Below are 15,115 nucleotides of genomic sequence, written 5' to 3' on the forward strand. Positions count from 1 at the left end.
CGTGATCAAGATATTCCTATGAGTCCACGGGGAAAATGAAACACGTTAAGTTCCCAACTGCACTTTCGTGTAATAATCACATCATCAGGGGAGACACAACCTAACCAAATGGCGTCCTAGCTTCGTCTCTTCGATGTATATTAACTGACTTGTATTTCTCTCTTGTGTCTCCCCTGATGATGTGATTATTACACGAAAGTGCACTTGGGAAATTATCGTGTTTCATTTTCCCCGTGGACTCATAGGAATATATATATATATATATATATATATATATATATATATATATATATATATATATATATATATATATATATATATATATATGTTGGAAAGGATCACAATTTTTCGCGTGATCAAGATATTCTTATGAGTCCACGGGGAAAATGAAACACAAAAAGTTCCCAAGTGCACTTTCGTGTGATAATCACATCATCAGGGGAGACACAGAGAGAAATATAACAGTCAGTTGATACACAACGAAGAGACGTAGCTAGGACGCCATTTGGTAAACTAAGTGACTACCCGAATGGAAGTCGGGCGAGTCTGGGTCTGGCAACAAGCGTACGAAACTTACGTGAACAGGAAGGAGGAACTGTTTACAAGTGATATCAACAATAAAGCTATCCAATTTGTATAGACCTTCACTAATATTAAGGTTACAATTCTTTTTGTATTCAATAACAGAAGATTCAATGGCATTTCTCGTGATACTGTTGTTTAATGTTAATAACAGAGATGGCATTACTCCAGTCAATACAATGATCATAATTTCTAACGTGATCAAACAAGGCATTTGGTTCTTGTCCTATTTTTATTGTATATCTATTTTGCTGAAGTCTAAATGAAAGATCCTTACCAGTCTGCCTAGCATAAAACTCGTCAATTTCTACATTACACTCTCTAGATGCATCCTGTAGTTCCTGGCTAAGATATTCTTTATAGTATTGTTGTTGCTGAAGGCAGAATTTACATTAAAGGATTGAAACAATACGGGAAGTAAGAGGAGGTTTGGGCTCAATTCTATAAAATGATTTCTTTGCTAACTTAAGGGATTTATCAATGAAAGATCTAGGATACTTTAATTTAGATCCAATAATATATCGTCTCAAATTCATCAATAAACTCTGGACTGCAAATACGTAATATCCTAAAGAACAGACTAGAATTATGATAATTTTACTCATGTTGAGCTGAGTAATAATGGATATGTGAGCATGCATTGATAGGTTTTGTGTATTTGTTAAGCTTAAACTTGTTTCCATCCCTATGAATCATGTAATCTAATAATGGTAACATACCATTATTTTCATTTTCTACAGTAAATTTGATGGAAGGTACTATATTGTTAAGTAAAGGGAGAAGTGTATGTAAATTTCCATTTGTTGGACAAACACAAAGAACATCATTTACATGCCTAAACCAGATTGTATTAGAAGGTAAGATTTCCTTTAGTAACTTTGTTTCAAAAAATTCCATATAAAGATTACTTAGTACAGGTGAAAGAGGGTTACTAATTGTCATACCAAATCTTTTAGCATAATATTCTCCATTAAATTCAAACACGCAGTCTTTGATACACAATCTTATCAATTCAGTATAAAACAGACTTTGAAACAGGTAAATGAATATCATCCAAAAAATCAAATAGATATTCTAAGAAGTCATTAACTGGAACTTTTGTGAACAAATGAAACGTCAAAGCTAACAAGTTTGAAATGAAAGTTAACATCGATATCATTAAGTTTGTTAACCAAATCTACATTGTTCCTACTAGAATTTGATATCATACCCACTAAATGGCTTAATGAAGAAACTAACCACTTTGACAATTCATATGTGATGGAGCCAACTGAACTCACTATGGGTCTAGCTGGAAAGTTTGGCTTACGTGTTTTGATAAATAGATTAATTAATTCTGATACTTGTAGGTCAGGCTTAATGACCGTCCGCATTGGTCGCTGTCCGTTAAACCCAATAAATTTAATGGTGAATGAATGAACGAACTTGTAGGCAATGGAAAAGTATGTTTGGCATGCGGTTCAGACAAAACCTACAACAAACCATCAGCAGGGATTTTGGTGAATAACAAATTGATGAATTTATAAATAGATTGATAAACTGCCGGGCACTACTGAATTTGTTTCCTAGATCAACAAAGTTTTTCATATGAAAACAAGATTTTGTGCCAATAAATGACATATGCTTCACTTGTTTTCTTTTTCAAATCATTTGCTTGCCCTGCCCAGTGGTGGTTAGTATATCAAAGTCTGGTTCTCTCTCTCTGTACTCATTGTTAACGATCTGATTAAACGAACGCGTTTGACACCGTATTTTCTTTTTCCTTATAGTTTACCCTGCATTTTCCGCACACTCGCTACTAGTGTACATTGTGTACAAAATGTATAAAAGATGTATAAAAGAAAAAGGCAGGAGGTCAAGAGATAGGTGCAAGAGGTAAAAAAGAGGGCAAATGAGAGTTCGGGGGATAGAGTATCATTAATAGAAAAAAACATGTTTTGGAAGGAGGTAAATAAAGTGCGTAAAACTAGAGAAATGGGAACATCGGTGAAGGGGGATAATGGGGAGGTAATAAGTAGTGGTGATGTGAGGAGATGGAGTGAGCATTTTGAAGGTTTCTTGAATGTCTTAGATGATAGAGTGGCAGATATAGGGTGTTTTCGTCGAGGTGGTGTGCAAAGTGAGAGGGTAGGGAGAATTATTTGGTAAACAGAGAAGAGGAAGTGAAAGCTTTGCGAAAGATGAAAGCCGGCAAGGCGGCGGGTTTGGATGGAATTGTGGTGGAATTATCAAAAAAGGGGGTGACTGTGTTGTTGACTGGTTGGTGAGGATATTCGATGTATGTATGGCTCATGGTGAAGTGCCTGAGGATTGGCGGAATGCATGCAGTGTCATCGTATAAAGGCAGAGAGGATAAAGGTGAGTGTTCAAATTACAGATGTACAAGTTTGTCGAGTATTCCTGGGAAATTATATGGGAGGATATTGATTGAGAGGGTGAAGGCATGTACAGAACATCAGATTGGGGAAGAGCAGTGTGGTTTCAAAAGAAGTAGAGGATGTGTGGATCAGATGTTTGCTTAGAAGAATGTATGTGAAAAATACTTAGAAAAACATATGGATTTGTATGTAGCATTTATGGATCTGGAGAAGGAATATCATAAAGTTGATAGAGATGCCCTGTGGAAGGTATTAAGAGGTACATGGTGTGGGAAGCAAGTTGCTGAAAGCAGTGAAAAGTTTTTATTGAGGATATAAGGCATGTGTACGAGTAGGAAGAGAGGAAAATGATAAGTTCTCAGTGAATGTCGGTTTGCGGCAGGGGTGCGTGATGTCTCTATGGTTGTTCAATTTGTTTATGGATGGGGTTGTTAGGGAGGTGAATGCAAGAGTTTTGGAGGGAGGGGCAAGTATGCAGTCTGTTGTGGATGAAGGGGTTGGGAAGTGGGTCAGTTGTTCGCTGATAATACAGCGCTGGTGGCTGATTCGGGTGAGAAACTGTAGAAGCTGGTGACTGAGTTTGGTAAAGCGTGTGAAAGAAGAAACCTGAAAGTAAATGTGAATAAGAGCAAGGGTATTAGGTACAGTAAGGTTGAGGGACAAATCAATTGAGAGGAAAGTATGAAGGGAGAAAAACTGGAGGAAGTAAAGTGTTTTAGATATCTGGGAGTAGATGTGGCAGCGGATGGAACCATGGAAGCGGAAGTGAGTCACAGGGTGGGGGAGGGGGCGAAAGTTCTGGGAGTGTTGAAAAATGTGTGGAAGGCGAGAACATTATCTCCGAAAGCAAAAATGGCTATTTTTGAAGGAACAATGGTTCCAACAATGTTATATGGTTGCGAGGTGTGGGCTATAGATATGGTTGTGCGGAGGAGGGTGGATGTGTTGGAAATGAGATGTTTGAGGACAATATGTGGTGTGAGGTAGTTTGATCGAGTAGGTAATGAAAGGGTAAGAGAGATGTGTGGAAATAAAAAGTGTGGTTGAGAGAGCAGAAGAGGGTGTATTGAAATGGTTTGGTCACACTGAAAGAATGAGTGTAGAAAGATTGACAAAGAGGATACATGTGTCAGAGGTGAAGGGAACGAGGAGAAGTTGAAGACCAAATTGGAAGTAGAAGGATGAAGTGAAAAGATTTTGAGCGATCGGGGCCTAAACATGTAGGAGGGTGAAAGCGTGCAAGGAATAGAGTGAAATGGAACGATGTGGTATACCGGGGTCGACGTGCTGTCAATGGATTGAACCACGACATGTGAAGCGTCTGAGGTAAACCATGGAATGTTTTTTGGGGCCAGGATGTGGAAAGGGAGCTGTGGTTTCGATGCATTATACATAACTAGAGATAGAGTGTGAACGAATGTGGCATTTGTTGTATTTTCTTAGCGCTACCTCGCGCGCGTGCTGGGGAAGGGGGTTGTCATTTCATGTGTGGTGGGGTGGCGACGGGAATGAATAAAGGCAGCAAATATGAATTATGTACATGTGTATATATGTATATGTCTGTGTATACGTTGAAATATATACGTTGAAATGTATACGTATTTATATGTGCGTGTGTGGACGTGTATGTGTATACATGTGCATGTGGGTGGATTGGGCCATTCTTTCGTCTGCTTCCTTGCGCTGCCTCGTTAACGCGGGAGACAGCGACATCGTATAATAAAGAAAAGAAGAAAAAAAATATATATATTTATATATATATATATATATATATATATATATATTCTTTTTTTCTTTTTTTTTTTTCCTTTGTCGCTGTCTCCCGCGTTTGCGAGGTAGCGCAAGGAAACAGACGAAAGAAATGGCCCAACCCACCCCCATACACATGTATATACATACGTCCACACACGCAAATATACATACCTACACAGCTTTCCATGGTTTACCCCAGACGCTTCACATGCCCTGATTCAATCCACTGACAGCACGTCGACCCCGGTATACCACATCGATCCAATTCACTCTATTCCTTGCACGCCTTTCACCCTCCTGCATGTTCAGTCCCCGATCACACAAAATCTTTTTCACTCCATCTTTCCACCTCCAATTTGGTCTCCCACTTCTCCTCGTTCCCTCCACCTCCGACACATATATCCTCTTGGTCAATCTTTCCTCACTCATTCTCTCCATGTGCCCAAACCACTTCAAAACACCCTCTTCTGCTCTCTCAACCACGCTCTTTTTATTTCCACACATCTCTCTTACCCTTACGTTACTTACTCGATCAAACCACCTCACACCACACATTGTCCTCAAACATCTCATTTCCAGCACATCCACCCTCCTGCGCACAACTCTACCCATAGCCCACGCCTCGCAACCATACAACATTGTTGGAACCACTATTCCTTCAAACATACCCATTTTTGCTTTCCGAGATAATGTTCTCGACTTCCACACATTTTTCAAGGCTCCCAGGATTTTCGCCCCCTCCCCCACCCTATGATCCATTTCCGCTTCCATGGTTCCATCCGCTGCCAGATCCACTCCCAGATATCTAAAACACTTTACTTCCTCCAGTTTTTCTCCATTCAAACTTACCTCCCAATTGACTTGACCCTCAACCCTACTGTACCTAATTACCTTGCTCTTATTCACATTTACTCTTAACTTTCTTCTTTCACACACTTTACCAAACTCAGTCACCAGCTTCTGCAGTTTCTCACATGAATCAGCCACCAGCGCTGTATCATCAGCGAACAACAACTGACTCGCTTCCCAAGCTCTCTCATCCCCAACAGACTTCATACTTGCCCCTCTTTCCAAAACTCTTGCATTCACCTCCCTAACAACCCCATCTATAAACAAATAAAACAACCATGGAGACATCACACATCCCTGCCGCAAACCTACATTCACTGAGAACCAATCACTTTCCTCTCTTCCTACACGTACACATGCCTTACATCCTCGATAAAAACTTTTCACTGCTTCTAACAACTTGCCTCCCACACCATATATATATATATATATATATATATATATATATATATATATACGCCCACACACATACTTATACATAAAATATATATACATTTACATATTTATACTTGGTTGCCTTCATCCATCCTGTTGCTACCCTGCCCCACAGGAAATAGCATCGCAGCCCCCTTCAGCAAAGTAGCGCTAGGAAAGCAGACAAAAAAGTCCACATTCGGTCATACTCAGTCTCCAGCTGTCAAGTGTAATTCACCGAAACCACATCTCCCTCTCTACTACATCCAAGCACCCACAGACCTTTCCATGGTTTACCCCAGACGCTTCACATGCCCTGGTTCGGTCCATTGACAGTACGTCGACCAAGGTATACCACATCGTTCCAAATCACTATATTCCTTGCACGCCTCTCACCCTCCTATATGTTCAGGCCCCGATTGCTCAAAATCGTTTTCACTCCATCCTTTCAACTCCAATTTGGTCTCCCGCTTTTCCTTGTTCCCTCAACCTCTGACACATATATCCTCTTTGTTAATCTTTCCTCACTCATTTTCTTCATATGAACTAAACCATTTCAATACACCCTATTTCAACACATCTCTCTTATCCTTTCATTACATATTCGATCAAACCACCTCACACAACATTGTACTGAAACATTTCCTTTCCAACACATCTCAGACACAGATAATGATCATTCTATGACCTCCGAAGGATCGAAGGAATCAAGGAACTGCACGAGAATTAACATGATTAATGAATGTCATGATGAACAATGCAGGCTCATCTTCAGACCTCCGAGATGTCATATATTCATCGAAGCCTGCCAGGTGGATTTAATGAGAGTTCTAAATAATTCGCCTTCTTCATGACATGTTTGCATTGTTAAAACTTCCATTTTCCCAGGATTTGCATGGCTCGCCCTATATATACGATATGTCTAGATTAATTGGTCGCACTCTCCATCTTGGAACTACTCTGCGACGTCTGGTAAGACTGAAGAATTCTGGAAAACTGTATATCCAAAATCTATGCTTTTATCGTAACCCAAAGTAATTCACCGACACATATAAGCATACACACACCTGTCCACCCACCCACACATGAATATAATGCATATGAATGCACACTTTCATAGAACACACAATACCCTCCAACAGCCAGGATTCAAATCAAAGACCTTTTGCGTGGTGGTCGGGAACGCTAACAACTAGGCTATGATCCCCCTAATAGGTAAATAACTATTGTTAATGAGATGTCTTGGGTAGTGCATTCAGCTGCCCTTGCTGTTTCAGCTAAGACAAAAAATATCAAACGTCAACAGGCGACTGGGTTCTAACGAGACTTACTGATACTGGAAGATGTCAGAAACAGATTGGTGTGGCAAGAGTAAAGAGGAATAATTATGATTCAAAACCTGCAACCTGTACGTGTGTGACTAAGGAGGAGCAAATACTGGCTGTCATGGTTTTGAAGCGAAAAGTTTATCAAGGTTAATCTTAAAAGTATTTCTAGTGCTGTTCTCAACCATTCTAACTGGCAAATAATTTTATATGCTAAACATCTTGAAAAATCATTCGAGGTAGGACGTTGGCCCACGAGTTTATATCCATTGCTAAGAGTGGAATCAGACGAATCAACCCTTAAGTTGACTGGCTACGCAGGTTGAAAATGTTAAAGGTATGCAGCTGTTTTATGAGCAGTTCTCCTTTGTGATCTTGATTATGATTGTTGAGCCATACAGAATGCGAAATCTCCACAGAAATACTTTTTTGGGTGTGTTGGTAAGGTTCTGTGGTTGGTCAGTGTGTCTGGAAGGCCTGTGATAAGGAGAGGTTAATATTGGTATTGGCGATATTATAGTAAGAGTTCTGTAGTTTTATTCATTTGTAATGTTCTCTAAGAATGTTATCATTGTTTGTGATCGGTTTTGCGTCTGTGAATAGGATGCTGTGGTTTACTGTCATTATACTGCCTCCTTGACCTTGATATTTCATTAGTTTTCGGGCTCTCTAGTCATATAAGAGAGGGAGGAGTGGGGATCTGGGTATGAGTCTGGTTTCTTGGATGAGAGCGATGTGTATGTTTTGTTCTTGATCAAGACAGAGCGTATATAAAATGATATATAGTAACATTTTGACATTCACCTTGTAGTTTTATTGCAAAAAAAGTTATTCTAACATACTGTCTTTAATATCCCAGATATCTATAAAACTTGTAGTGACGATGCTGTAGTACGATATTCAAGTATCTTATATCCATGAAGTAAAGAATCATGGCGATTTAACACTAGTATACAAGACGTGTTATTTCTGTTAAGTGTCCACAAGTTCGGTGTCTTGTAGAAACAAGTAGATACTAATTTGATAAGGATGTCAAACTTCTCTGAAAGATAGTTAAAACAATACGCTTTAGTAACTTTTTCTTTGAAAGATGTACACTGCTGAGTCTGAAGATGTGATACAATGTTTCAAATGAAGATCTTAAGCAAGAGAAAAGAAAGAGAAATGTATGAAAGACAGTCAGTACATTTAAGGACAGTTTTAATGTTATTCATGAAAGCTTCACATGTTTTCTTAGTCATCAAAAAAGAATATCTATTACGACCGACTTGGTACCAACACTTCATGTCTCAGTCACGGCCATCCCGGAAAGCCAGTGCAGCTATGTACGTAGTACTCTATTCTGGGGCGATTCAGGCCCCTGTAGATACAAAATACCAATTCACATGAACAATAATTAAAGCACCTTTATAAAACTAACACCCCTAACTTTAACTAAAGGAAGTAGATTTTATGACGTTAATTATGTGGAGTTTCCATGACAGTAGTGGATATGGCTATTCACAACATGTTTACGTTATTACAAGATTGAAATCTGGTGTTTTGATGTTGAACAAAGGGAAATGGGTGACATACTAAGAATAAATATTGGTAGCATTGGCGCCTTAGCATTAATGAATTACCGCACCTTATTAACTCTTCACCCAGTGAGCAGTTTGCTCATAGCAATGGATTCCCAGCAGATGTTCCTTTGATGATAGACCTCCACAAATCAAAAATATATTAACAGAATCGGGAGAACACCGTACCAGTAAATGAAGGGAAACTTGAGGACATTAGATAATCTATCAAAATAAAGTAATTCTAAAATAAAAGTTTGTCATGATATAGTTTCACAGATTAGTCTCCGTAAGGAAATTCCTGTAGTCGGATCCGCTACAGCTGTTAGAGTCTCTACAACCACCACCATCTTCAACAGCAGGGGTTGTCGAGGACAACACACAGCAGAAGGTGACACGAGTCAGCGGAAAGCAGACGATATAGTATCCTTAGAGGTAAAGAACGCCTGAATAAAAAAAGGATCTGCAAATTCCACGAAGACCCATCGGGTTCCCTCACCAAGACGACGATCAACTGATCCACTGTCATGGGTGAGGCGAGGCCCACCATCAGGATAGCCACTGAGGAGGTGGGTCCTGAGGATGTTCATGTGACCTTCCCCTATTTCTGTAGTAGATTTTTCTTCTCTTAGACCTGCATTATGTAGCTGGTTTACACCCTAGGGGCTTGCAAGGTGGACATCTGTTTTCTAATGCTATTGTAATCATGACACAGATCTTTTCACTTGAATTATGATGATTAGTACTATGATATCTACAATAGCTACTCCCACCTTACACACACACGTATATATATATATATATATATATATATATTTTTTTTTTTTTTTCATACTATTCGCTATTTCCCGCGATAGCGAGGTAGCGTTAAGAACAGAGGACTGGGCCTTTGAGGGAATATCCTCACCTGGACCTCTTCTCTGTTCCTTCTTTTGGAAAAAAAAAAAAATATATATATATATATATATATATATATATATGTATATATATATATATGTATATAAATATATATAAATATATATACATATACATAGTATTATTCACACTTTATTGCCCTTTCCCATGTTAGCTACATAGCTCTAGGAACAGGAGAAGGAAGATCGCATCCGCTCACATCCATATTCCCTAGCTGTCATGTGTAATGCACTGAATCAGTCCCCTATCCACAGCCAGGCCACACGGATCTTCCCATGGTTTAACCTGTTCGCTTCACATACCTTGGTTCAGTCCACTTACAGCATGTCGACCCAAGGATAACACATCGTTCCAATTAACTATTCTAAGCATGCCTTTCACCCTCATGCATGTTTAGGTTCCAATCGTTGAAAATTTTTTCCACATCATCCTTCTATCTCCAGTTTATTCACCCATTTCTCCTTGTTCCTTTCGCTTATGACACACATCCTCCTCTTCAACCTTTCCTCATTCATTCTCTCAGTATGTCCAAACTCTTCTCTGCTCTTTCAACCACGCTCTTTTCTTTGCCATACATTTCCCTTATTTCATTACTCGATCGATCAAACCACCTCACACCACATTTTGTCCTCAAACATTTCATTTTCCAACACATCCACCCTCCTCCGTATAACCTTATATACAGTATATGCATTGCTTATATATAATGACTACAATTTTCTAATTCTTAACTACAGACACCCATATATATATATATATATATATATATATATATATATATATATATATATATATATATATATATATATATATATATATATATATATGTATATATATATATATATATATATATATATGTATATATATATATATATATTTTTTTTTTTTTTTTCATACGATTCGCCATTTCCCGCATTTGCGAGGTAGCGTTAAGAACAGAGGACTGGGCCATAGAGGGAAAATCCTCACCTGGCCCCCTTCTCTGTTCCCTCTTTTGGAAAATTAAAAAAAAAAACGAGAGGGGAGGATTTCCAGCCACCCGCTCCCTCCCCTTTTAGTCGCCTTCTACGACACGCAGGGAATACGTGGGAAGTATTCTTTCTCCCCTATCCCCAGGGATAATATATATATATATATATATATATATATATATATATATATATATATATATATATATATATATATAATATATATATATATATATGTATATATATATCCCTGGGGATAGGGGATTAAGAATACTTCCCACGTATTCCCTGCGTGTCGTAGAAGGCGACTAAAAGGGGAGGGAGCGGGGGGCTGGAAATCCTCCCCTCTCTTTTTTTTTTAATTTTCCAAAAGAAGGAATAGAGGGGGCCAGGTGAGGATATTCCAAAAAAGGCCCAGTCCTCTGTTCTTAACGCTACCTCGCTAACGCGGGAAATGGCGAATAGTTTAAAAAAAAAAACATATATATATATATATATATATATATATATATATATATATATATATATATATATATATATATATATATATATATATATATATATAATCAGGTTATTAGGTACAGTAGGGTTGAGGGTCAAGTCAATTGGGAGGTGAATTTGAATGGAGAAAAACTGGAGGAAGTGAAGTGTTTTAGATATCTGGGAGTGGATCTGTCAGCGGATGGAACCATGGAAGCGGAAGTGGATCATAGGGTGGGGGAGGGGGCGAAAATTTTGGGAGCCTTGAAAAATGTGTGGAAGTCGAGAACATTATCTCGGAAAGCAAAAATGGGTATGTTTGAGGGAATAGTGGTTCCAACAATGTTGTATGGTTGCGAGGCGTGGGCTATGGATAGAGATGTGCGCAGGAGGATGGATGTGCTGGAAATGAGATGTTTGAGGACAATGTGTGGTGTGAGGTGGTTTGATCGAGTAAGTAACGTAAGGGTAAGAAAGATGTGTGGAAATAAAAAGAGCGTGGTTGAGAGAGCAGAAGAGGGTGTTTTGAAATGGTTTGGGCACATGGAGAGAATGAGTGAGGAGAGATTGACCAAGAGGATATATGTGTCGGAGGTGGAGGGAACGAGGAGAAGAGGGAGACCAAATTGGAGGTGGAAAGATGGAGTGAAAAAGATTTTGTGTGATCGGGGCCTGAACATGCAGGAGGGTGAAAGGAGGGCAAGAAATAGAGTGAATTGGAGTCATGTGGTATACAGGGGTTGACGTGCTGTCAGTGGATTGAAGCAAGGCATGTGAAGCGTCTGGGGTAAACCATGGAAAGCTGTGTAGGTATGTATATTTGCGTGTGTGGACGTGTGTATGTACATGTGTATGGGGGGGGGGTTGGGCCATTTCTTTCGTCTGTTTCCTTTGCGCTACCTCGCAGACGCGGGAGACAGCGACAAAGTATATAAAAAAAAAAAAAAAAAATATATAATCATCCCTGGGGATAGGAGAGGAAGAATACTTCCCACGCATTCCTCACGTGTCGTAGAAGGTGACTAAAGGGGACGGGAGCTGGAGGCTAGAAACCCTCCCCTCCTTGTATTTTAACTTTCTAAAAGGGGAAACAGAAGAAGGAGTCACGCGGGAAATGCTCATCCTCCTCGAAGGCTCAGATTGGGGTGTCTAAATGTGTGTGGATGTAACCAAGATGAGAAAAAAGGAGAGATAGGTAGTATATTTGAGGAAAGGAACCTGGATGTTTTGGCTCTGAGTGAAAGGAAACTCAAGGGGAAAGGGGAAGAGTGGTTTGGGAATGTCTTGGGAGTAAAGTCAGGGGTTAGTGAGAGGACAAGAGCAAGGGAAGGAGTAGCACTACTTCTGAAACAGGAGTGGTGGGACTATGTGATAGTGTAAGAAAGTAAACTCTAGATTGATATGGGTAAAACTGAAAGTTGAATGAGAGAGATGGGTGATCATTGGTGCATATGCACCTGGGCATGAGAAGAAAGATCATAAGAGGCAAGTGTTTTGGGAGCAGCTGAATGAGTGTGTTAGTGGTTTTGATGCACGAGACCGGGTTATAGTGATGGGTGATTTGAATGCAAAGGTGAGTAATGTGGCATTGGTATACATGGGGTGTTCAGTATTGTAAATGGAAATGGTGAGGAGCTTGTAGATTTGTGTGCTGAAAAAGGACTGGTGATTGGGAATACCTGGTTTAAAAAGAGATATATACACAAGTATACGTATGTAAGTAGGAGAGATGGCCAGAGAGCGTTATTGGATTACGTGTTAATTGACAGGCGCGCGAAAGAGAGACTTTTGGATGTTAATGTGCTGAGAGGTGCAACTGGAGGGATGTCTGATCATTATCTTGTGGAGGCGAAGGTGAAGATTTGTAGAGGTTTTCAGAAAAGAAGTAAGAATGTTGGGGTGAAGAGAGTGGTGAGAGTAAGTGACCTCGGGAGGGAGACTTGTATGAGGAAGTACCAGGAGAGACTGAGTACAGAATGGAAAAAGGTGAGAACAAAGGAGGTAAGGGTAGTGGGGGAGGAATGGGATGTATCTAGGGAAGCAGTGATGGCTTGCGCAAAAGATGCTTGTTGCATGAGAAGCGTGGGAGGTGGGCACATTAGAAAGGGTCGTGAGTGGTGGGATGAAGAAGTAAGATTATCAGAGAAAGAGAAGAGAGAGGCATTTGGACGATTTTTGCAGAGAAATAATGCAAATTAGTAGATGTATAAAAGAAAGAGGCAGAAGGTTAAGAGAAAGGTGCAAGAGGTGAAAAAGAGGGCAAATGAGTGTTTGGGCGAGAGAGTATCATTAAATTTTAGGGAGAATAAAAAGATGTTTTGGAAGGAGGTAAGTAAAGTGCCTAAGACAAGGGAACAAATGGGAACTTCAGTGAAGGGGAGGTGATAAGTAGTGGTGATGTGAGAAGGAGTGAGTATGGAGTGAGTGAGTATTTTGATTTTGTTGAATGTGTTTGATGATAGAGTGGCAGATATAGGGTGTTTTGGTCGAGATGGTGTGCAAAATGATAGGGTTAGGGAGGATGATTTGGTAAACAGAGAAGAGGTAGTAAAAGCTTTGCGGAAGATGAAAGCCGGCAAGGCAGCGGGTTTGGATGGTATTGTAGTGGAATTCATCAAAAAAGGGGGTGACTGTATTGTTTACTGGTTGGTAAGGTTATTTAATGTATGTATGATTCATGGTGAGGTGCCTGAGGATTGGCGGAATGCTTGCATAGTGCCATTGTACAAAGGCAAAGGGGACAAAGGTGAGTGCTCAAATTACAGAGGTATAAGTTTGTTGAGTATTCGTGGGAAATCATATGGGAAGGTATTGATTGAGAGGGTGGAGGCATGTACAGAGCATCAGATTGAGGAAGAGCTGTGTGGTTTCAGAAGTGGTATAGGGTGTGTGGATCAGGTGTTTACTTTGAAGAATGTATGCGAGAAACACTTAGAAAAGCAAATGGATTTGTATGTAGCATTTATGGATCTGGAGAAGGCATATGATAGAGTTGTTAGAGATGCACTGTGGAAGGTTTTAAGAATATATGGTGTGGGAGGCAAGTTGTTAGAAGTAGTGAAAAGTTTTTATCGAGGATGTAAGGCGTGTGTACGTGTAGGAAGAGAGGAAAGTGATTGGTTCTCAGTGAATGTAGGTTTGCGGCAGGGGTGTGTGATGTCTCCATGGTTGTTTAATTTGTTTATGGATGGGGTTGTTAGGGAGGTGAATGCAAGAGTTTTGAAAAGAGGGGCAAGTATGCAGTCTGTTGTTGATGAGAGAGCTTGGGAAGCGAGCCAGTTGTTGTTCGCTGATGATACAGCGCTGGTTGCTGATTCGTGCGAGAAACTGCAGAAGCTGGTGACTGAGTTTGGTAAAGTGTGTGAGAGAAGAAAGTTAAGTGTAAATGTGAATAACAGCAAGGTTATTAGGTACAGTAGGGGTGAGGGTCAAGTCAATTGGGAGTTAAGTTTGAATGGAGAAAAACTGGAGGAAGTGAAGTGTTTTAGATATCTGGGAGTGGATTTGGCAGCGGATGGAACCATGGAAGCGGAAGTGAATCATACGATGGGCGAGGGGGCGCAAATTCTGGGAGCCTTGAAGAATGTGTGGAAGTTGAGAACATTATCTCGGAAAGCAAAATTGGGTATGTTTGAAGGAATAGTGGTTCCAACAATGTTGTATGGTTGCGAGGCGTGGGCTATGAATAGAGTTGTGCGCAGGAGGGTGGCTGTGCTGGAAATGAGATGTTTGAGGACAATATGTGGTGTGAGGTGGTTTGATCGAGTAAGTAATGTAAGAGTAAGAGAGAGGTGTGGTAGTAAAAAGAGTGTGGTTGAGAGGGCAGAAGAGGGCGTTTTGAAATGGTTTGGTCACATGGAGAGAATGCGTGAGGAAAGATTGACAAAGAGGAA

This window comes from Panulirus ornatus, chromosome 20 (assembly GCF_036320965.1).
Source record: "Panulirus ornatus isolate Po-2019 chromosome 20, ASM3632096v1, whole genome shotgun sequence".
NCBI classification, from domain to species: domain Eukaryota; kingdom Metazoa; phylum Arthropoda; class Malacostraca; order Decapoda; family Palinuridae; genus Panulirus; species Panulirus ornatus.